We start from the raw sequence: 24,233 nt of genomic DNA, 5'->3' as shown, positions 1-24,233 counted from the left end.
TATTATGTTTTTTTTTTACAAATATCTTATAATTACTTTCAATATATGTACAATGAAAAATATTTCCAACTTTTTTTCCTAAGAAAATTGGGATTATGGTACCAATATCTCAACTGGCAGCATGCCATAATATGACAAATGTGGTACTTCACTGAAACTCAGTTTCTCCACCTGTAAACAGGGATATCAAGAGAGTCTACTGTGCAGGACTGCTGTGAGAATGAAATGAAGTATGCAGGAGTATATAAGTGTTCAATACATATTAGTTATTCTTCTTAAAACATTGCAGCTAGGGGCTAACACTATCTAATTGATCCAGGGCCTCTTGGTTTAAATTCTCCAAAAGATTAATCTGATTGTTATGGAGTGTGTCCCTCCAGGGTCAGGAATCTTCTGGAATCTGGTCCATTTAGCTTGGCCAGGGGAGAGGGGTCGTGCCACATAAAGGTGGCCACTTAGGCCAAACTGCTCCCTCGTGAGGAGGGTAATTACCAAGAAAACACATGACTAGGTCTGCAATGACTGTGTCTGGAATCAACAATAAGAGGATTTAAAGTCCCAGAGCTGGAAGGGTAATTGAGATGATCCGGCCCAGTTGCTCCAATTTCACATGTTTAGAAACTGAGGGTTTAAGAAATACAGTGAACTACCTGAGCCCACACAGTCGATTGGAGGCAGAGGCTGCTCCAGGAACCAGGAAGGAGTTCTCTTCCCAACCCATGTCCTCTCCAATGGGGCGGGAGGCCTGCCAGGCATGGAGGGGAGCCCACTGCTGACCCATCCACCACATTACTTCCCCCTTTCTTCCTCAGAGCCCATGAGCTCAATGATGACACAGCCTTGTCAACAGCCTGGAATCCCAGCTCAGTCTCCTGGCCTTCTGCTGCCCAGATTGCCAACCTGCACAACCGGATTCCACCCGTTCCATCCAGCCAAGCATGTCTGAGTGCCACATGTATTCCTCCTCTGCTCAGTGAGCAGGTTCCTCTACCTGGAATACCCACCTTCTCCTCCCCACCCACCCATATGACCTCCACAGACCCTGTAGCAGACCACCACCTCTGGGAGGGCTTCCCTAATGCCTGCCCCTACCACACCTCCCAACTTCTGTGTACTTTACTCTCTCTGAGGAAAGACCCTTCCCTGCCTCATCCATGGGACACATAATTACATACTGCCTGCTAATTTTAATTCTCTTATATGTTCTCTCTTGAGGTTTAGAAACTGTGTCTTAAACATCTTCATCAACAAATCACCCAGGGCTGTGCTGGCTGTTTCAGAGATGCTCAGTGACATTTACTGAATGAGTAAGTGAGTGCGTGCGTGAGTGAGTGTGTGCGTGCGTGAGTGAACAAACAAGTGAATGATTGGCATGACTGTCAGTCAGGATCCCTTCTGTCCCTCAGATTCCTGTGAGTTGGACCAGCAGCAGCCTTTCTCGCCCCCGGATTCCTGGAAAGGTGGTGAGGGACCTGGTCTATTCACACCAGTGACAGCAGCCCATTAAGGAGGATTTACTGGGGTGGGTCAGGCTGGAGGGTCGCAGAGTGACCCTGTTATCACTCCCATTTCACCAATGAGGAAACTGAGTCTCAGAGATGAATTTGTCTGCTGCTGGGGGGAGGGGGTGTCACATGAGTGGCCTGCACCTGACTGGAAACTCAGTCTGGGTTGAGGCTGATCCCATAGTTGGTGCACTGACCACAGACCACTTACCTCCTAGACAGGCCATGTGCAGGCTGGGCCCCTGGGATGCAAATGAGGTCACACCACCAATTTCCAGGAGTACCTCGGGGGCCTGGTGGGCTCTGATCAGACCTTGACAAGACCTTCAAACTTCCTGTAAGACAAGTGGGATGAGGATCATTAAACCTGACTTAACTGAGTAGCAAACTGAGTAGCAGAGAGCTAGGTGACCGACCCAAGGCCGCTCAGGGGCCAGCTGGGGGACCTTCTTTCCCGGCTCCCTCCCTGACTAACCACATGCCTTTCCACTGTCCTGCAGGGAAATCTTGTTGCAGACTGTCAGCTCTTAGCTCCCAAACACACCCTTCTTTACTGGGCTGCCCAGGCTTTGCTGAAGCTGTTCCCAGGCCTGAATGCCCTTTCCCCACCCTAAACTTTCCGGAGCCTCTGGCTTTGCAGATCCACCCAGATCTCCTTCTCAAAATTTCTCCAGGTCTTCTCCAATCTGAATAAACCCCTCTACCATCCCAAAGAATCTCTCCCTATATCATACTCTGATTTAATACCTCTTTAAATAAGAACACAAGTGCCTGGAACAATGCCTGGCACATCTTTTGTGTTAATCAGACCATATTCTTTGCAACAATATGGTGTTCAGCAGCTTTTGACTAAATTAAGGTGTGAGTGACTGAATGAACAAATAAAGGACCTCCTGCCTGCCTTTCATCACTGTTGAGAGGGTTCATTTCAGTGAGATGACCTCTGGTTCCCAGCACAGAGCAGGTGCCTATAACCTGATCACCAGCATGAGTTGTTTTGAAGCAATGCTGTCTTCCAGGCCGCACCCAGCCAGCATAGCTGGGTTTCCTGAATGGGGCAAATGCCAACACAAAGGCCCCAGCAGGCCTGGCACCAAGAGCTGCCCACTGATCTCTAGAAAGGAGCAAAGTCTACAGCCCCACCCACCCACCCTCAGTCCTGCTTGTTCAGTGGCTGTCCACTTCCCTGCAGTTTGGGGAAGAAAAAGAAGGAGGGGAAATCAGGTTCAACCAGATGGTCAAGCTGTTCTTTTAATCAGCTGTTGTGGAGACCTGGGGCCAGGGTCAGGGGGTGTGGCTGCAAAGCAGGCCAGAGTGGATCCTGGTTACCCCACAGGCCCTGGATCTGCATGCAAATACTGACCTTGTGGGGACAGCTGTTGTGACCCTCGCAAGGCTCCCTCCCTCTCTGAGGCTCAGATTCCTCATCTGCAAAATGCAGAAATAATCAGTTGCCAAAGATTAACCTGCAGACAGATACTGACTTGGGACATGTTCTTACCCTTGCATGGCATAAGAAAAATAATAGCAATGAACATCGATACCTATATCACCACATATAGATAAATATGGACATACATACATATACATATATATACCATAATAGATTATACAATTGTCCTCTCTTAAGGGGGACTGGCCTTTATTGTGAGATTATAACCCTCCTCTATTTCTATTTTTGTAGTACCAAGGGCTAAAGGTCTCTGCTCTTGCTGTTCCTTCTGCCTAGATTCCTTAACCCACCCCACCCACCCACCACAAGACTCACCCTCTCACCAGCTTCAGAGCTTTGCTCAAATGTCCCCTACCCAAGGACACCTTCTGTGACTGCCTATTTAAAATACAACCCACCCACCATGTGCCCTGTCCCCTGCCCTGTCCTGTTTTCCTCCATAGCACTTAACCACCACTGAACCTGTTATTTATTTCCTGTTTTGATCCATTGTCTGACTTGCCCCACGAGGGCAGGGATTTTTGTCTACCTTGTTCACAGCTGTATCTTGGGACCTGAAATAACGCCTGACACATAGCAGGCCCTCAACAAACATTTGTCAAATGAATAAACAATTGAATGGATATTTGTTTTCCAATGTCTTTCTATGGCAAAATAAAAAGTGAGCAACTCAAACACTTCACAGCTCCCCAGATCAGGCATTGGAAAGGAGGGGATTTTACTGGTCTATGAAATTTCTGAATTCACTGAGAAAATGCGTGTAAAGGTTTAGGCCCAGGTGTGGTTGGGGGAAAACTCAGGAGATGGTAATGATGATTCCCCTCCTCCTCCTCCTGTTCCACTCCCCCATCTCCTCCCCTCCCCTCTCTCCCCCTCCTCCTCTGATCTTATCTGTCCTCACCGGGACTGTCCCCAAGCCCTGCACAACCCACAGGAACTCTGTCCTCTCAATTTACCCAATTCACTTACTTTCTTTAAAGATCCTGATTAGAGACTGGCTCGGGAGAACCACCTGGTGTAAACAGGTATAATGAAGGGCTGGCCAGCCTGGGAGACCTGGAAACCTGTATCGGCAACGCCGGTCAGGATTTGATTGCTTTTATGATGCCAGGTCACAAATGAAACAAATAAAGGCTTGTTAGTTTGTTTGCTTCTCAGTTCTGGGTCTGCTGTTCAGGAGAGTCAAAACTGCTTATAGGATAACTGCAGCCCTGGAGGTGTTGGCACCAGGCAGGAAGGCCTAGAGAAGCTGAGGACAAATACCTACTGCCTGAGGGAGGGCAGGGTCAGCCCGAGGACCCCGGGCCAGAGCCAGAAGGAAGCTCAGAGACCAAACAGACTGGGGAGTCTGAGGCCCAGAGAGGTGCTGGAACTGACTCAAGACCTCACTAGGAAACAACAAAACCAAGACGCTGGAGTTTTTCCTGTCTCCCTGTCCAGCCCCATCTGACCAGAGCAAGAGGGGCTCCAGCCCTGGGCTCTGCACTTCAGAGAACCCCACTCTGGCCCTCCCACTGCCCACAAGTGAGGAATCTTGGGGAATAAGAGGATGTGTCCAGTTGGAGCCCTGAACCTCCCCTCCAGGTGATGATCCAGGTTCCCAGAACCCTGGGATCCCCTGTTAAATTCCCAGGCCTCCACAGACCCTCTCCCATGTCCCACTTTCCCTCAGGTGGGCCCCACAGCCAGTGGGTGCTGCTTGCTGGAGGTGGGGGGATGTGAGGGCTGCCTGCGTGGGGGCCCCTTCCAGTGTAGGAAGATGTGGGGACTGGGGAGAGCAGCTGGCAGGTGCCGGTGTGAAACTCTGCAGTTGGGCCTGATTTCAGGTCATTAGGAAGTTCTGTTTGTGACTTTAAGTGATAAAAGACACTTTATTTAACAGTTTGTCTGCTGGATTTATAACTTCTGAAATATTTAGACTATGGTTTGTGACCCCATCTGGGGCTCGCCTGTTGTCCGGGGCGTGCTCTGCCGCAGGGGGCGGCCTGCAGCAGGGGCCGGTGGGGCAGGGGCGAGCCCCACGCCTCTGCACGGAGGGAGCGTGGCCGCTGCCTCGCGCAGGCGCTTTGCTTGCTGGGTCTAGGGCTATCTTTGCATCTCTTTTTCAGCTGAGGAAACTCAAGCTCGCAAAGCTTTGGCCAAGGTCCCACAGCCGGGACAGATGACCCAGGGGCTCTGGCCACTCCCAAATGAATGGCAATTTTGAAATAACAAAAGAAGGGGACAGGGAGAGATGTTTCTTGCCCTCCAGAAAGGCCCCTTCAGCAGCCGAGGGCTGTCCTGACTGGGCATCCGGGGGCTGCTTTCCCCTGCCGGCAGGGGTGGGCAGGTGCTGTGGCTACTGCCAGTGTCCAAGCATCCACTGTGCCGCGACTTCTCAGGGGGAAGCTTGATTTAGGGGTGGTGAGGGTAGCACCCAGGAAGTAGAAACTGGCATCGGGATGTGCCAGCGGATATGAGGCTGGGATGAGGCTTCCTGGGAAGTCAGGCTTCCCTGTATCTTTCCCAGGGAGCCCCACATCTTCATTAAGTTGACTTTCTGCAGAGGGAGAACCCCCACCCTGCCAGAGCTTCTGTTTAATTGCATCTGATGAAATGACCTGAACCAGAAGTCTCTGTCTGCCCTGAACACTCACCCATTTAGGACTCTAAACACTGCTCCCCTCAGCCACTCACCTCATCTCTCCCCATGTCCTCTCCTAGTACCCTGGGCCCCACTTACAGCTTCCTAAGCTGCCTCTTTTGCTTTGCACATGCAGCTTCCCCAGAATGCCCTTTCCCCCCTTTCTTTACCCGGCCCGCCAGCTTTTTCTCCTTCTGGAGCCAGCTCAGCTCCAGGTCCCCTGGCCTCTCCCAGTTGCCTCTAGGATGTGTTCTCTACTCCCTAGTCCTCCATGCCTCCTTCTATAAAGGACTCCAAACACCATAGGCTGAATCCAACTGTTTGTCCCCTATAGTAATTTGGGGACAGGGACTGGATATTATTCTCCTCTCTGTCCCAGTGCACATCTCAGGACTGGAACCCAGGAGGTGCTCAGGAAAGGTGGGCTGAGGGCAGGAGTCCCCCTCAGAGGGTATGTTCTCAGCATGATCTTATTTGCTGTTTACTTACTGAGGAGGACTGACCAGGACCCGCTCTTATTATTCCCATTTTATCACTGGGGAGGCTGAGCGACACTTGGCCGCACTCATGTCTGGGGGCTAAGGCATCTGCAAAACAGGCCTGGTCTTTGCTCTGCTTGGCTGGGGCCAGGGAGTCACAGCAGCACGGCTATGGGATGCCCAGCCGAGTGCAAGGTGGCCTCTGGCCCTTCTCTCAACAATGGCCAGACTTTGCCCTGGGGTGAGGGGGAGGAATGAACTGGGGAGTTTGGGTGAGGACAGCAGGGACCCTCCCTCTCCCAGGACTGGCAGAAGCCCAGGCTGGGGCATTTCCAGCAGTAGCTGAGTGCAGCCCCAGGGGTACACCAATGCAGGGTAGGGAGGAGGACAAAAGTCAATTGCAAAACCCCATGTGTGACAGCCTCACTGCTGAGTCAACTCCTGAGGCCTGCTGGGGAACAAAATCAGGAGCCACAAGCTCAGAATTGCCCATTCAGTACTGACGCTGTTGATTCTCTGGCCTCCGACATCCAGTTCTTCCTTGGGCCTTCCTAATCCCCTTCCGTAGGGCACAGATGTTATTTTTGCTTTTTTTCTAACAGACCCCCCTTTCTTTGGGTGACAGCTCTCCAGTTGTCCTTGGAGATTGTCTTCCCCACTCTCAACCCAGGGGACGCTGGACTCTTTCCCCATCCCCAAACACCAAGGACGGTCGTCTGTCCTGAGCCTATCCAATCAGAACATTCTCTCTCTCCAGGATGGGAACATGATGGAAGCATAGCAAATGAGACTCAGTTCCAAGACTTTCGCCAGAAATGTTGGAAAAGAAACTTTCTCTTTTCTACAGGGATTGCTTAGCTATGCAAATATGTCAGCCTGGAGTAACTGGGGCCTCCACATGCCTGGTGGCCACCTGAGAATAAGGCCACCCCAGAGGAAAGCAGGAGTAAGAGAGGGTGCAAGGAGAAGACCCAACCTTCAAGCCACTTATGAAACTCAAAATGTGCCTCTCACTTTCCAGCTATGTAGACTAATACTTTCCTCTTTGCTTAAGCACATTTTAAATTTGGGTTTTTGTCACTTGCAAACAAAAGATTTCTGACTAACACCACCTGGTTAATCATATTTATTCTATCTTCTGCTCTAGTCTCACTCTCTATGCCCTAGTTTAAGCCTCATCATTGGTCTTGACGTCTTTACTCTGGATTATTGTACCAGACCACCAACTGATAATTACAACAAAGTAACCGTGGAAGTTGAATAATTGCTACTTGTGTGCATTTCATATTTATTACAGTGACTCTGCAAATTATTTTCACATCATAACTAACAAAGAGACCAAGGGTCAGAGAGATAAGGGACTTGTACACAGTAAGCAGTGGAGCTGAGATTTGAACTCAGATGGTCTGGCTACAAAGCACATGCTCTTTGACCTCAGCCTCATCCTGCTTCATTTAACTCTAGGTGGCTCTTATTTCTCTCCCCAAAATAGCAGACTTTTAGGTGGGAACACTTGGCTCCTTCAGAAGCACAGAGCCATGAGTGTAGCCAGATTCTGTCAGATCTAGACTTGGTGAACACTTTTTAGGAGCACTAACTGTACTTTTGACCCATCATTTTTCTTCTGCCTTCATTTTCCTTTCCCCTATTCCATATTCATCCTAATTTTGCTGCCATTTACTCATTGGCTAGACTTAGGTCACGTGACCATCGCTGCCCTATCACTGAGGTCAGGAGACAAGTTATCTAATTGGGTTGCCTTGGGTCACATGCTTTGCTCTGGGTCTTGGTCATTTCCACCTAAACCAGGTGGATGGAAAGGGGGAAATCCTCAGAGATAAATCAAGGTGCTGTTGTCAGAGGCATGGCCACTCCTTCTCACTCCTTGACCAAAACCTCAGCCACCCACAGCAACAACCATTTATTTGATTTTACAGTGTGCCAAACCCTAGGCTGAGCAAATGGAAGGACAAAGAGTGATTGGGCACAGACTTGTCGCTGACCCAGATGGTGAGGAGCTCACTATCTGAGATTAACTGGACCATGGATGAACTGTCATGGGATGTCATGGGATGAAGTCACAGCCAAGGAAGCATAGAGCACAACAGAAACGGTTTATTTTACTTACTTGGCGTGGGGGAGGGGGCATGGAAGAAACAGTATTGAGTAGGAAATGAGAGGTGGGCTTCAAAGAGTGTGGCAGCTTTTTTCAGGAAGGATGGTAGGGGAATAGCATTTAGAGCAGAGGGGAACAGCATGTGCAGAGGTACAGAAGCATGAGAAATCTGGGTTCTTGGAAGAGAGTGTAGTTGGGTGACAATGCAAGACAAGGAAGGGTGGGAGGGGGTAAGCCTGAGGAATAAAGGAGAATAAAAGCAGAAAATCAACTTCTAGTGTTTGGATGACATTTTCTGGCCTTTCTCTAAGCTTTGCTTAGACAACCCAAGAGAAAGTTGGTTCTTCCCCTCTCCACAGTTTCCCTCAGGAGGAAAAGGGTTCGTTCAGAACAAGATGAAGAAATGCCTAGGGAGCTGAGTGTGGAATGGAGGGATCAAGCCAGCCTGAGACTTGAGCAAGGGAAGAGAGGCTGGGGAGGAGGGCCACTTCCAAGAAAGACACAGGTCAGTCGCTAAACTCAATAAGAACTTCCATGCCAAGCCCTACACTGGACCTTGGGGATACAGACATTAATAAGACAGGACTCCTGTCTCTACAGGCACATAGGCCAGCTGGAGAGACACGCAGGAGATGGCAGAGACAACAGAGTGGACTGAGTTCTGTGGCTCGGTTTGTGCAGTAAGAGTCTGTGGGAGCAGTAGGAGCACCTGCCCCAGCTCAGAGGCCCGAAGGAGGCTTCCTAGAGGACGTGACATTGGAGCTGGGCCTTAAAGGATGAATAGCAGTTTGTCACCTAAAGGCTGAGGAACTCTCATAGCTCCGCACGTCCTCCTCCTACTAAGACTGACCGTACCTTAGCTACTTGGCCAATGTCTGTCTTTTCTGTGTGGCTCCACGGGGCAGAGACACCATCTGTGTCTGTTGAGTTATCTCCTGTACCCACAAAATTCCCTGATACAGAGTAAGCGCTCAATAGGTGTGTGTACATGAATGAGCAGCCTGTGCAAAGGCTAACAGAGGGTGCAGAATGAGCAGCAGCACAAACAGTGTGGTTTGAGACAAGTTGGGTGGGGCAGACAAAATCCAGGGTAGAAATGGCCTTGAATGCCAGATCTGAGTAGTTTGGATTTTATCCTCTAAACAGGGAGGAACACAATCAAATTTGTATTCATTCATTTATTTGACAGGTATTTATTGAGCACTTACTATGTGCCAAGTATTATGTTAGACCTAGAGATATCCTGGGACAAGACCAACTTCTTCCCCATGTGGGGAGGCCTACATTCTCATTGGAAAACAGCAAACCTGTGAGCAATTAAGAATAACATCTTTTCATCTAGTGATGAAACATGAAGTACAGAAATGAGGATGAATAAGGTGTTAGAAAGTGATCTTAAGTGGGAAGCTCAGTGCTAGATGGGGAGTGTGTCACATTGGACTGTATTCAGCTGCATGCACCAGAACACCTGACTCATAATAGCCTAACCTATAGGAGTTTATTTATATCTCACAACAGGAGGTCTAAGAGGTAAGCAATCCAGGGCTGGAGGGTCACTCAGTGGTGATGTCAAGAAATCATGTTCCACCATCTTCCTGTTCCACTTCCTTACATTATCTCAGATGCTTTAACTTTTTTTTTTAATGAAGAGAATGAGTTCATGCATTTCATGTTTATTTAAAAGTGCATAATTAAAATCACTTCAGCCGATGCCTTGCTGACATGTAAATTTCTCCATCCAGAAAAATTCAGAGAAGTCTGATGTTCACAAAGATGACTGATTTGAATTTTCTGGGGTGGAAAATAGGGAAAAGGGCCAAAGCCATAACTGGGTTGATGTGATGTATGATTAGATGGCACCTGGTGGATGTGTGTGTGTGTGTGTGTGTGTGTGTGTGTGTGTGTGTGTGTGCAAGGTATTCAATTCCTATAGAGCGAGTAATTCCGTGGAAGCAGGTATTCAAAGCAAAAAATAGCCATGAGAGTATAATTGCCTCTCCTGCCTTCTCCCACTAAGAAACTTAGAAATATTTTAGGAAGAGCATCAGGTTTCTTCAATGTCATAGAATGGGAGATGTGATATAAGCTGACTGCAACTGGCACTTGGCTTGCAAAAGGATCACCCATCACTCTGGGATAGTAGGAAAGATGGGTTTGAGGAGGAAAGTCTGGAAGCAATAGCTGAGGGAGGGATGGGGAAGCTGGATTAGGGCAGGTGACAGGAATGCAGAAGAGAGGACAGCTTTGACAACTGTGGGGGAGAATGTTGAAATAGTGACAGTTAATGCAGATCTTTATGAAGGACTACCCTGAGGTAAGGGGACCCAAATGCAGCTGCAAGAACTAGTGAGTCGCTCCCAAATCACCAACCATGTCAGGTTCTACCATTAAAGAGCTGCTTCTAAGAGGCAGATCCCAAGATGTCCCTTTGGGCCTTCTGGACACTAAGAATTTCCTCCAGTCAGTCTGCCCTTTCTTTATTAGTGGAGCCAGGCAATCACAGAAGCCAAGCACTCACTGGGTACTGGACATTCATTAATGTCTTGTTAACCAATGACAAATTCATTAAAAAAACAACCGTACAGCAGATCTTTCGGGAGTTTGGAGGAATACAGACTAAGCAATCCAGCCCTTGGGCCCTAGTTACTGGACACTTGAGCTAGTCACTAAATGGGGGAAGTTTGGTCGAGAGGCGGTAAAAGTTGCTCTAAAAACTTGGTGCTATGACTATCGTCTTCTTAGCAAGGAAATGAGGTTGACTGGCTTCAGGAAAGTTCCCTTCCAATAAACTATGAATGCACCCATTTTTTTTTAATATAGCTACTAGTTAAACTGGTTTCAGGTCATCAAATATTCCACCCTCCCTGTGCCAGGCACTGTTCTAAGGAGTGGGGAACCAGCCACACGGAAGAAGTCCCTCTCCTCACAGAATTCTGGCAGGAAGAGACACCCGAAGCCCAAATAAACAAGTCCTCCACATACAGTCCACCAGGGGTTCCCTTGTATTTTTCTATGTTAAGCTGCACTCGTGAACATCTTGGTGCCGAACACACCCTTCATTACATAATTCATGTATAAGTCATGCTTTCTTCTTCACTAACCACATCATCTTAAAGACTCGGTCCAGACAGACATGTGCCAGTCCATCAGCAATAGGGAACCTCCTGAGTACATGTCTCATTCCAGCATTTGGCAGAATTAAAGATGGCGAAATGTCCAAACACCAGCCAATTGACCAACAAAACCCAGGTATCTCAACTCACAGGCTGAGATGGTTCCCATTTCCCATAACCTGGCCATAAAGCTACCCGTTCCAAGCTCCAGTCCAAGCTGGTGGTCCATGGCCAAGTATGCATACATCTCACGGTAAAGATATATTAAGTGTACAGCTTTTGATAGGTGACAAAGCACTTTCACATTTGTTATCTCACTCCATACTCCACAAAAGAGCATTGCTAAATTTGGCAAATGAAGTTCCAGGACACCCAGTTAAATTTGAATGTAATATTTGGGATATATTTATACTTACAGAAAATCACTGTGTTATCTGAAATTCAAATGTAAACTGGATGTCTTAATGCATTCAGGTTGCTCTAACAAAATACCATAACTAGGTGGCTTAAAAACAAAATTTTATCTCTCATCGTACTGGAGGCTGGGAAGTCTGAGATGAACATGCGGGCAGATTTACCATGAGAGCCCTTGTCCTTGTCCACAGATGGCTGCCTTTCCGCTGTGTTCTCGCAGGGTGGAAGGGGTGAGGAAGCTCTCTGAGGTCCCTTTTCTCAGGACATTAATTGCATTCATGAGGACTCTGCTCTCATGGCCGAGGCACCTCCCAAAGGCCCCACCTTCTAATACCATCACATTGGGTGTTAGGATTTAACACATGACTTTTGGTGAGACACAAGCATTCAGTCTATAGCACGGGGACAGGCTTTGTTTTATCTAGCAACCCTAACTCTCCCGTCTTCAGAGGTAGGCAATACCAGTGTCTCCATCTGAAAACGGAGCCTCAAAAGTAAATTGCCTAAGGTCAGTAGACCATGGGAGTGACAGCCCTGAGCTCTTTCCCTTTACTGGACCCCAAATTCACCCCTGGGTGGCATTTTCAAGGATGTACTGGAATGGAGTGTGAGGACCCTGAGGCTGGAAGGGAGGACCCTGCAAGGGGAGGCTGCAGAGGGGCCGGCCACCGTGAGGAGTGCACCTTGTGGTCTGCGGATGAGCAGGCAGAGGAGGAGGGTTCCCACTCTTAGTTGCAACATGTTTTCGGTTTTACTTTACTGTACCAGGGCTTCGGCACCTCAGCCAACAAGACTAGAAATTGCAGGAAGCCATCTGGAGCTGTGTGCTGAGTCATAGGACCTGGGGAAAAACAAGAACATCATGACGGCAGAGCAGGGGGTGGGGAACAACCTCCCTCGTGATCGAGGTGGGCATGGAAATTGAAACTACTCCCTTTGAAGCATCTGTTAGAAAGTCCAAGATCACCACGTGATTGCAATACAGTTCCCATTAAGCACCAACTGAATGCAGAGCTCTGTTTTCTGTGAGAATGTCAATAAATCAGCTGGTGTCTCGGAAGTTTCCAAGTTGTTGTTTTTTTTTTAAACTCTGGCTGATCCTCTTTGCTGACTACCCATCAGCCCTTGGGCAGTTTACTTAAACTTTCTGACCCAGTTTCATCCTCAGTAATAATATTACCGATCTCACTGAGATAGTGTGAGGGTTTAAATGAAATCACATTTGTTAAGTGACTTGCACACAGTAAGTACACGGTCAACAAACAGTAGGTCTTATTATCAGAGAGATATAAAAATATCTTCCCATCAGGTTGGTGTGAGACTTAAATCATATAACATGCCTTCACTCTCGGGAGGGCACTGGACCCCCATCTTAGTGAGGTTTCAGCTGATGACAGATCCCTTTTTCCTCCTGCCCCTGGATTCTGAGATGACTGGTTCTGGTCCTCCTGGGTGCTGGTTAGTGAGGCTAAATATGCTCACATGACATCTGTTCATTCCATTCCACAAATACTTCCTTTAACCTTGTGCATGTCTCTGGCTCAGCGCCTGCAGAGGTACAGAAGAATGAAATTAAGATAAGTACTCCTGTTTTTCTGTTGTTGTTTTTAGCAATTTTTCTTTGCCAGGCACTAAGCTGAGCACTTTATACATACTGAATTCTCAGGGCAACTCTTCCAGGTCAGTGCCATTAGAACCTCAATTTTACAGATGGGGAAACTAAGGCTCAGGAGGTTTAAATATGTTGACCAAGTGCACACATAGCTGGTAGGCAGCAGAGTCCAGGCTCAGTCCCAGGCCTGAATCTCCCAAAGGCCCTGACTATCTCACTATGCACAAGCTCCCAGAGGGAGAAAAATCCTCAGCTGGAGATGGAAATTTATTCAGGCACAAAGGTATATAAACAGCAGAAGGCAGTGAGATGATTAAATGCCAGAGGAGAGGTTGGTAATCCAAGTTCAACAGTTCTGGGCTGGGAGGGCATCCCCAAGGGGCTTCCTAGAAGGTGGGGGGGCAGAGTAGCCCTAGAACTTGGGGAAGGAGAGAAGCAGGGTGTAGGGAAGGCAGGTGACCAAAGGCACAGAGGACTTGGCCAGGGATGGGCATAGTTCAGTGAGAGGCCAGCTGGCCAAGCTCAAGGTGTTTTTGGAGAGCAAAAGGAGGAATAGCCAGTTGGCAAAGTCCGGCTACGTAGGATGTCATAATTTCCAGAATGTTAAATTCCTTGGCCTGCTGAAGTAACTGCTCGCCCGGGTGCAGCACTACCTGGAGGATTCCCACACACCATGCATTGGGCCTGGTCAGCAGGGGTACCTGTTGTTGGAAAGGAAGGCAGTTTCTCTAGAGGAAGCGGGCATGACCTCTCTTGCCCAATGGCTTCAACCTTAGCTCTCCTAAGGAGGGAATGACTGTCCCTTTGCCTTTGGAGGATTCGACTAGGAAGGCCACATACTGACGGTCATTAAAGCAAACTCAGAGATGGTACAGCTTTTCTTCAAGTCAGTCTGGCAATATATATCAAGAGGATAAAACTATATACCCTTCGATCCCACAATTTTACCACTAGGAATTAATTCTAAGAAAATGATCATGGAGCTGTGCAAAACTGTGTGTGTGCAAGGATGGTCTTTGTAACATCACTTACAAACATAAGAATCAGAAATGCCCCCACTAGTCAATAACAGGGATGTGGTTAAAAGATGACACATGCATACAAAGGAATACTACACTGCCATTAAAGTCAGGGGGGTCTCGTCAGACTTAAGTGAAAAAGTTGAATTGTAAAACATTAATGTAGTATGATCCCATCTTAAAAGTACATTGATCCAGTTCATTCCCTTATTAAATAGTGTTCTGTGTGGCAGGCAATTTACTGGAGACTGGGGATGTAGAGGGAAACAAGTTCAGTGCACTGTGTGGGGTAAGTCAGGCAATGAACATATAGACCTGGGAATAGAGGTAATTTCTGAGACTTAGTACAGTGCCGTGGTGAAAATATAAGACGGGCTAGTTTAGAGTGGGTGACGAGGGAAGAATAATCTGAGGAGGTGACATTTCCATTGCAACCTGCATATTCCATGAGGCTCTAGGGAGGAGCATTCCAGGCAGAGGGTGAAGGCCTCGAGGGACGATGCAGTTGGAATATTAGGAAAAAAATAAAGGAAGAGAAATAACGTGTGAGTAGGGAGAGAAGAGGCAGGACAGAGGCATCCACAGGCCAATAACTAACATAGAGGCGAGGCCCAGGTAAGGTGTTTATAAGGAGGTTGGATTTTATTCTACGTGCAGTGGAAAGCTACTGAATTTTAAGTCAGGTAATGATTATGTTTACATTTATGTTACATTTACATAACCAAAAGGTACACCAGTGGATTACTAGAGATCATCAATGGGTAGTGGGTAATGAGCAATTATTATTTATTTCTGTGTGCTTTCCTGCAACCCCTAAACGTTGTAATTCGAAAACAACAATAATTTCTGTTTTCAAAAACTCCCCAGAGAGCAGTGTGAACAAACGGCTACCACTGCCGTTGCACTTCAATGTGGAAAGGCTTTGCCTACATTCTCTCATTGGATTTTTATAATAACCCTGTGAGTTAAGTCAGACCATTTTAATTGGCTCCATTTTGCAGGTGAAGAAATTGGGGTTGGAAGGGGCAAAGAGACTCCAGCAGAAAACAGCAGAACTGAGACCAGAATCAAGGTTCTAGAGCCCTTGCCCAGGTTCCCGGGTTTGGCCTCACAGCCGGGCCCAACAGTGATCTGCCCTACTTCCGCCCAGATATCCAGAGGCCCCAGGAAGAGGCCCACAGGATCACTCCCCTGCCTGCCCGTGGGAGGTCAAGGATGGCTGCAGGTGACGAGTGCAAGAGCATGTGTGTGCCACAAGAGGGGCCTTCCTCAGTGGTAGATGCTCAATAAGCATCTGCTGAATGAATGACACAACTCACTTTCAGGAAAATGCCACTTTTAGGAGGTGGTTTAACTAACTTTTTTATTCAGTAGCTATGTGATCTTAGGTTAATTTTTCTACTCTCCAAGCCCCATTTTTTCCTCTGTAAAACAGAGATAAGGTCTGTGCTCATTCACCTCTATGAAGTGTAAGTTGGGGGCAGGCCCTGGAGCCAGATTGCCTGGGCTTGAATCTGCTTGACCCTAGGCTGGCTGTGACCTCAGTGAGCTACTTAGCCTCTTAATACCTCACTTTTCTCATCTGTAAAGTGGGGGTGATACTATTTGCCTCAGAGGGTTGTTGTTAGGAATAAATGAAAGCAGAAAGTGCGTTGAAGAGGTCTTGGCACATAGTATGTGCTCCTTAAATGTCAGATATTAGCATTAGCATCAGAGGGCTGTTGAAAGGATTAAGTGGTAGGCAGCCAGAAGCCCATGAAGTAGTCGCTGCTGCCACGGCCTGTCTGCCACCATTACTGCCATTATTACTACTTCAGTGGTGTCTCATGGGAAACATACATAAACTTACTGTGCATCTCTTTGTTTAGAAAGGAGACCCTTTACCCACCAGGAGGGTCCTTTACCAAGTTAAGCAATAGATCTACTCTGGGTCATCTCAAGAGGTTTCTGTCTGTTCAAAGTCACATGAAGAATTTCCTGGCATTTCCAGCATCTCTGTCTCTAATTCATTTAAGGAGCCACCTTTTACATTTCAAGCTTGACATTTGCTTAATGGCAGGAATGGAGCCTGCTCTGGAGAGCATCTGACTTCCACCCGCCTTCCAACTTTCACTGTGTGAGGACCACCAATAATTTTGCAACAGCTGCGTACCACTTGGTCTGGTCTTTCCCTCCTATTTTTCTTTAACTTGTTTCACATTTACAACTTAAATACATTTATTCAAAAGGGAAACTTGCTCATTCCCATAAATGGAAAGCCACTACCACCTGCCACAATTAGAAGAGACCCGTAAAAAGAAATGCTGTGAAAATAAAGCAATATTACAGGATTGTCGAGAAATAGCATTACCCATTGAAGACTCGGGGCTTGGAGCCTCTTTGATTTCCATTTAAAAGGGAGATTTGAAGAGGTGTTCGGGTTTCTGTTGTACCAAAGAGAGACTGTCTTCTTGGTGTAAGAAGGATTGAAAGATAATTTGAGAGGGAAAAAGCTCCCAACCCTATGAGTCAATGTTTTTATTTCCTTGTCTGTTCACCTTCTAGAATGTTCTCCTGTCTGCCAGGGGCAAGGGGCCTCCTTTTATGTGATTCAGTTCTTTATTGAGAAAAGCTAAGGAGAAAATAGCCCACCCTCTCTGCTTCTCACCTACTAGGTCATTTTAGGAGGATCTCCTCTCTCTGAAATGAGGGAACTGATGGGAGAACCGTTCTTCTCTGAGGAGTTCCAGACCCTCAAAGCCTGTGAGGTTTCATCTGAGAGGGTGCTTGGCTGCACATCGATGTTTTCTCACCAGCTGACGGAGCAAGAGTGGAATCTATCCAGAGGACGGCCCTGTGGAATGGTTTGGGTCACTCAGTCCCCATGAGGAACAAAGATGGGAGATTCATGGCATATCCACAGATAAATTCACATTTCCCGGGGTGGATTTCCTGCTTGGTGAACTGAGCACAAGGCTGTGCCTAACCTGAAAAAAGGAAGGAGCCCAAACCTCTCTCTGCCCAGCCTAGACCCTAGGAAGAAAAGACCAAATAACTCACCACCTGTGGGTTCTATCCCCTCTTTCAGCAGCCCCTGCAGATGTTTCCTTTATCAGGAAGACTGGGAACAGTGGCTGAGGCACTAATTTATCCCTGTTTTCATGTCTCCTCTCTGCTTCTAAATCAGCTGGGATCTGATATACATGTGCAGCAGCCAGACTTCTTAGCCTGACATTCAGAATCCTCTCCAGTCTGGCTCCCATCTACATTTCTCGCCCTGACTGCTTGAATCTTCTGCTTCTGACAGGCTGGTTACCTGGCACAGAGCAGGCATGCAGAAATGTTGTTGAGTGAAAGAAGATGCCTTATGTTGGGCCACTTGGACAGTTCACTGCAACATGTGTTTCCTGAGCATCAGGGACCAACGGCGCTCAAAGACTTCCTGTACGCCAGGCCCTCCTAGGGTGACCATTGTCCTGATTTGCTGGGAACTATCTTGGTTTTAACACCAGAAATCCATGTTCCAGGAAACCCCCGGGACAAAGGCAGTTTGGAACAACTGGTCACCCAACTGGGTTAGGCCCATATGCTTTATCTTCATGGGACTTCCCACAGAGGGGGAGAGGATAACATTTAAATGAATTATCCCACAAAGAAATGATTTGTTACAAACCACAGCAAGTGCAAAGGAGAAGCTAGCCTTGAGCTGAGCACTCTGAGTATGAGGAGGAAAAAGCTTCTGCTGGCCCTGGAGAAGCTCCTGGTTGCTAGGAGAGACAGGGACACACAACTTATTTAATATAAACTGGTAAGTGCAGTGAATCAGAAATCTGCACTCTCTTATCCCTGTACACACTGCACTGTTTCTATTTTAATTGGGGGTTCAAGCATCAGAAACCCACTCTGGTGAGTTACATCGATGTACTGTACATTGAAAGGGCAGTAGGAAGGAAAAGCTGGAAAACTCGGCCTGGGAAGAGCCAGAAACGATCGCTTCTTAGGGAGTTGAGTAAGTAAAAAAACAATGCCAGAACAAAGGACATGTCTTGTTCCATGTTCATTAGAAAAATCGACTTTAACCATTCTCTGCCTTTGGGTGTCCAATATTCTAATCCCAGAAAGAAAGAATCTGATAGCCAAGCTTGGGTCTCGCACCAGCCCCTTGGCTTCTGGCGGACACCATCTCGAGACAGTCCACTGATATTTTGTGCCGTGGAGCTTGGGGACTAGATGGTCGCAGGCGGGAACTGGAGGGGCCACGATGCTGGGAAGATGAAAGTCTCAGCTGCTTCCTATCTCCTCCTCAAGCAACCGCACAGACACTGCCTTTCCTGGGCCTCCAGCACTGTGGCCACCGCCCTCAGATGCCTCTCTGCTTGCCTTCCTTACCGAATATTCCGTTACCACAGACAGCCCCATGCTGACAGCTGCCTTCCCAGGCACAAGTGTCTTATCCAGCCTTCCTGACTGTCAACCCTGTGGAGCAGGCACTGTGTCCTCGGGCACAGCTGGTACAATGCCTGGCGCAGAGAAGAAACTTTGTAAGTGTTGTCGAGCACTTTCTAGAGAGCCCATCGCCACGATGCCTGCCTTCCTTCCCCTGCCCTCCGGCCAAACCAGTCTCTTTCCTGCTCCTCCCTCAGCCCACCTGCTATTTCTTCCATTCATGTCACCTGCTTTGCTGATCTCATGCTGAGTGGTTCTCAGCCTGGGGTGATTTTGCCTTCCAGGGACGTTGGGCAATATCTGGAGACAGATTCTGGTTGCCACACCAGACAGAGGGCTGCTACTGGCATCTCACAGATAGAGGTCAGAGATGCTGCTAAATGTCCTGTATGCACAGCCAGTACCCAGACCCATCACAATTACTGCGCCCCAAATGCCCGCAGTGCCAAGGCTGAGAAACCCCCTGGCATGGCTGAATGCTTCTCCGCTCAAGGCCCTTCGCTCCAGCAGGCCTTCCCTGACCATCGGCCATTTCTTCCTCTCATGCACCCTATTGTAATTTTTTTTGGTGGCATTTTATCACTCCCTGAAAGAACCATGTCTGTTGATTCAGTGGCTTGTACCAGAAGGTCAGCCCTTTGAGAGTGGGCCCCTGTGGGCCTTGCTCCCTGCTGGCTGTGCAGCTTGGAGAGCATAGCAGCACCTGGCACAGTATGGGCTGCTTGATAAAAATGTGTCCTGTGAACATTTAATAAAGGAGAGTGGCTGCCACATGCCAAATATCAGAGGTTGGAATGCTCAGCTGTACAGCTCAGCTCCTCTCAGGCTGGCCGCCTTTGTGTGAAGTGTATTTTTATTTCCCCAGCCAGTTCAGATTCAGCCTCTGTTGTCTGCAGGCTGTGTGGCCTTTGGCAAGTTTCTCAGCCTCCTGGGTCTCAGTTCCTGCATCCATAGAGTGGGGCTGTTATTATTAGCCTCATCCTCACTGAGACATAATGGGGATGACATAAATTAATTCACAAAACACTTAAGAAAATGCCTGACACAGAAGGGCATCAGTAAATGTCATCTATCCTCCTCCTCCTCCCCGTGATTTGGCTGGGATAGGCAGTGAGGATGACAGAATGGGCTCTGGGGCCCCACCAGGTGATTAGGGGATTCACAGAGCTCGCAAGGCCAAAGCTATCCCCGTTTGGTTTTGCCAGCTCTTGCTCCATCCGTGAAATAAACCGGATGAAGCCTTTATCTATCTCTTGTTTTGAGAAGGAGGCTAGCAGAGACAGTGGATTTAATGTGGCAGATGGTGCTGTCCTTGAATTATGAAACCAAAGGAGGAAATTAAAGTGCTCCGCTGTGACAGATATGGCCAGCAGGGGTAGAGGGCAGAGGGTGGGGTGGAAAGGAGGGCAGAGGAGGTGTTTTATCAACCAGGCAATGGCTGTTCTTGAAGGTAGCTAGTGTCCTAGAGTAAGACAATTTTATAGCCTAAAATTATTTTAAGCCATCTCTTTCATTGTCTATAAGCAAATGAGGCAGAGAGAGGAAAAATACCCTCCAAGGTCACAGTTAGTGGCAGAACAACCCACACCTTGATTCCCTGAACAAGACTATTTTTGGTGCCCAGGCCAAGGCCAGTGGCAGACCGTCCCGTGCATCTCCACTTTGGGCACTTCTGTTCTGCAGAGGACTCCTCAGGACACGGGCCCAGCGCCTCTTCCCAGCACATCAGGGAGAGTGTGAGCCAGAGCCCGAAGTCATCTGTCTGGGTCCAGACCCTAGCAAACAGGGGCAAATTTCTTACCCTCCAGGAACCTCAGTTTCCTTATCTGTGAAATGAAGTTAATAATAGGCCCAAGCTCACAGGGTCACTGTGAGAATTTGATGAGTTATCACATGAAATACTTAGCCCTGGGCTTGGCACATTCTAAGTGCTCTATAAAATGCTGTTCCTATTGCTGCCCTGGACTCCACATCAGAGTCTAACCCCTAGGCTGTAAGACCCTCAGAGGCCATGTCTGTCCATGGGACATCTTTTGGTCTCTGCTCCTTGCACAGCACACTTGCTGGGGGCTCTGTTTGTAGTGGCTGAAGACTGACCAGCACCCTTAGGGACACCCATTTCTCAGTTGGCACCATGAAGCACCAGGGAATGCTGCCATCAATGCATGTGACTCTTTGTCACTAGATTAGACTTTAATCCTAAATGGATAAAGCAGCCCTTGCATCCAGTGGTGAAGCAGCCTCGTGATGAGGGCTGTTTGTTTTCCCAGCCTTCCTCTGTAGAGCAGCGCCTTTCCCCAACTATGCTGTAGGCTATTTGCATTTAAATTGGTTTTCTCTCATTACAGAAATCTCTCAGGTCAGCTGGAATTTCCATTTTCCTCGGAATCAGTTTGGAAGCTCCATTTCTTGCTTGAGGGTCCCTCAAGCCCTACACCCTCCTGCTGGCAGTGAGATGTGGTCACGTACTGTCATCGTGGAGACCAGATAGCCAGAGAAAGTCGCCCCAATTCCATACAAGCTAGGCATGATTCTCTCAGGAGAAGGTGGGGGAGGAGGGCAGGAGCAGGAGGATTCTGGCCCCTGCAGGTGCAGGAAAGAGAGCCCGCGGTAGTTCAGCTTCAAGATCTAGGCCTCATTTTCTCATTTATTAAAAAAAGAAAAAAATCAACTAAGCACAATGCTAGGTGCTTGGAATGCAGAGATAAATAAGACACAGTTGCTGCCCTCCAAGAGCTCCCTGTCTAGTAAAGGAGATAGTGCTCATCAGAAACCAGTCACACACACACGCACACACACACACACACACACACTAACATGTTACAGCATTCACCAAATAGCCAGGTATCTTTCTAAGCTATATATACAGCTTTATATATATATATACTATATCAATATATTCATTTAATCTTCATGATAAGCCACAAAGTGCTATCATTATCACTATTTCCAGAAGAGGAAACTGAGGCACAGAGCTATTAAATCACTTGCCCAAGGTTCTTGCTAATAAACTGTAGATACAGACCTGAACCCAGGCAGTGTGCGTCCAGAGCATTATTTTTCTTGTGCTGTAACTGCACATGACAAAGAGTGATGCACTCTTGTGTTTTCTAGCCTAGTCCATCTTTCAAAAAGTGTTGGTCAAGATCCACCACACTGATTTTCTGACCCATGTATGGACTATGAACCATGATCTGTGAAGACTGAACTGAACTGTACAAGGAGTGCCCAAGTCTGCCTGGGAGAATCAGAAGGGGGAAAAGGGAGGAGCTGCTCGTGATGGATGTGAGGGAAGCCTAGAAATTCTCCTGATGAACAAAGGAAGAGTAGAGTAGCTCATGGAGGACAAACTATGCCAATGCCCAAAGAATGAACAAGTGTATGAACAAGGTCTAGGTCTAGGGAACCCCAAGTTGTAGGATAGTGCTCAGATGTGACTGTCATGTACGTGGGCTCTGTCCTGAGAGCAGCAGGAAGCCATGGAGGGGTTGGGTAGGAGAAGGACATAGCCTGTTGGAAAGATCACTCTAGCTCTAGTGTAGAGGGCCGCCTGCATAGGGAGGCAAAGAGACATAAAACCAATAGATGCAATCAATAGGTAAAAGAGCTATAATTGATTGGGTATAATCAGCAGGGTTAGGTGGTTTTTTTCTGGGCAGAGACACTCCTGCTGCTCACCAATGTGTGTCATGGAGCTGCGTCTACCTAGAGAAGATATCTTTATCTAACTCACCCAGATGCCTTACAGTGTGGTGGTGACCCTGGTGTGTGATAGTCAAGAGGGGCAGGGACAGGGCTGACCTAAGGCAGTGGCATTTGAAGAGGAGATGGGGGACTAAATGCAGGAAATAGAGTGGGACACAGTAATCTGGTCTTGGTAATCACCCCAATGTCAGGAGCTGAAGGAGAACAAAGAGATGGGATGGTGCTCAGGATGTGGTTTTTTAGCTCAACCAGATCATCCTTTAATCCTCTTCAATTTAATACCAGGGGTTGGTAAACTGTTTCTGTAGATACCCAGATAGAAAATATCTTAGACTTTGCAAGCCCTATGGCCTCTACTGGAACTACTCAATCTGCCATTATATAGTGTGAAAGTAGCCATAGACAATATGTAAGTGAATGGGCATGGCTGTGTTCCCATAAAACATTATTTACAAAAACAGGCTATGAGCTGAATTTGGCCCAAAGGTTGTCATTTGCTGACCTGTGCTCTGGACCATGAAGTGGCCCAAGTACCAAGTAGACTGACAACTGGGTGGGGTGGTTAAATGGGAGAAAGGCTCACACTGTGAGTCTCACACCTCATCAGGTACAGATAGGCCATATACCTCCCCTTGAATGATGCCCACCTGACCATAAAAAGACTTATCTGCAATTGCACAGTAATTCCAGTGTCTAAGCCTAGGAGCCCAGCTCTGGCAGGATGGAGGCAGATGCTCATTCCAGAAGCTTAGTCTCTGTTACAGTCACAGTGGAAGTCCTGGTCTGATATTTCCATTGGGTACAAATGCAACACAATAAGAAAAGTAGCTCACCTTCACTGAACACTCACTCTGCACCAGGCATTAAGTCCAGGGCTTTACTTGAATGATCTCATTTAATGTTGATAAGACCCTCCTGAGGCAGTAATGTACTACTATGTATCCCCATTTTACAGATGAGGAGCCCAAGATACAAAGAGGTCCAATATCTCTGGGGCTAGAATCAGGCAGTCTAATCCCAAACCCTGGGCCCCCAACCACTCTCCCAAACTGATGCCACAAGCCCACATGGGTGCCCACAGTTGTTATGGCAAATTCACATGTTAGCTCTAAAACACAGCTGGAGCTGGTCCAGCACTTGGCTATCTTTTGCCCTCAGGCCAGCATGGCACTGTTATTGGAGACAAGCAGTATAGAGGAGATAAACCCAACTGCTTCAAAACCACACCAACCCCAGCCAACAGGCACGTCTTTCCAGGATCTCTGTCACTGAGCAGAATGGCTCTCCGAAGTGGGTCCAAATGAAGTGAATATACTGATATCTGAAGGTATTGCATCTGAGGGGGTGGGACAGAAAATGAGAAGAGACAGAGATCTCCATGTGTTCACTCTGCAAACATCCACTGAGAGTTCTATGGCTCTCCGAGCCTGCCTTCCTGGAGGGCACTGGCCGGGAAGGAGCCAGGCACAGCACAGACCACTCAAATGCTTTGGGTGTCATGCACAGGGGGGTACATCCAGGGCGCACTGGAGTGGTGAGCAGGGACATCCATCTTAGTCTGGGCAGAGACACTTGGAGCCCAGCCCAGACGACGTCGGGGGGTGGAGCAGAGTGGTGCTGAGGGATATACCAGGGGAAGGAGGAGCATTTCCCAAGGCAAGGGGGTTGAGGTCATGCTGGAGTGAGGAGATCATATAGAAGGGATGCAGTTGGAGGGACCGGGGACAGTCCTGGGGATATCGACCCCAAACAGTCGGCCCGAACCACTT

At 47.9% G+C, this 24,233-nt stretch overlaps 1 long non-coding RNA gene across 1 annotated transcript in view; it reads right to left on the bottom strand.

Annotated features, from left to right (window-relative positions):
- Positions 1 to 24,233, bottom strand: part of LOC130680710 (uncharacterized) — a 141,213-nt gene that overhangs the window by 6,588 nt on the left and 110,392 nt on the right. The window contains exons 2-5 of the long non-coding RNA XR_008993776.1: positions 13,186 to 13,251; positions 12,387 to 12,544; positions 2,869 to 2,933; positions 1,717 to 1,840 (exon numbers count right to left, since the gene is read on the bottom strand). This is a non-coding gene — a long non-coding RNA (uncharacterized LOC130680710). The remainder of the gene's footprint in view (positions 1 to 1,716; positions 1,841 to 2,868; positions 2,934 to 12,386; positions 12,545 to 13,185; positions 13,252 to 24,233) is intronic.

The sequence above is a fragment of the Manis pentadactyla genome, chromosome 2 (assembly GCF_030020395.1).
Source record: "Manis pentadactyla isolate mManPen7 chromosome 2, mManPen7.hap1, whole genome shotgun sequence".
Taxonomy (NCBI): Eukaryota; Metazoa; Chordata; class Mammalia; order Pholidota; family Manidae; genus Manis; species Manis pentadactyla.
This window is presented reverse-complemented; position numbering and strand designations above follow the sequence as displayed.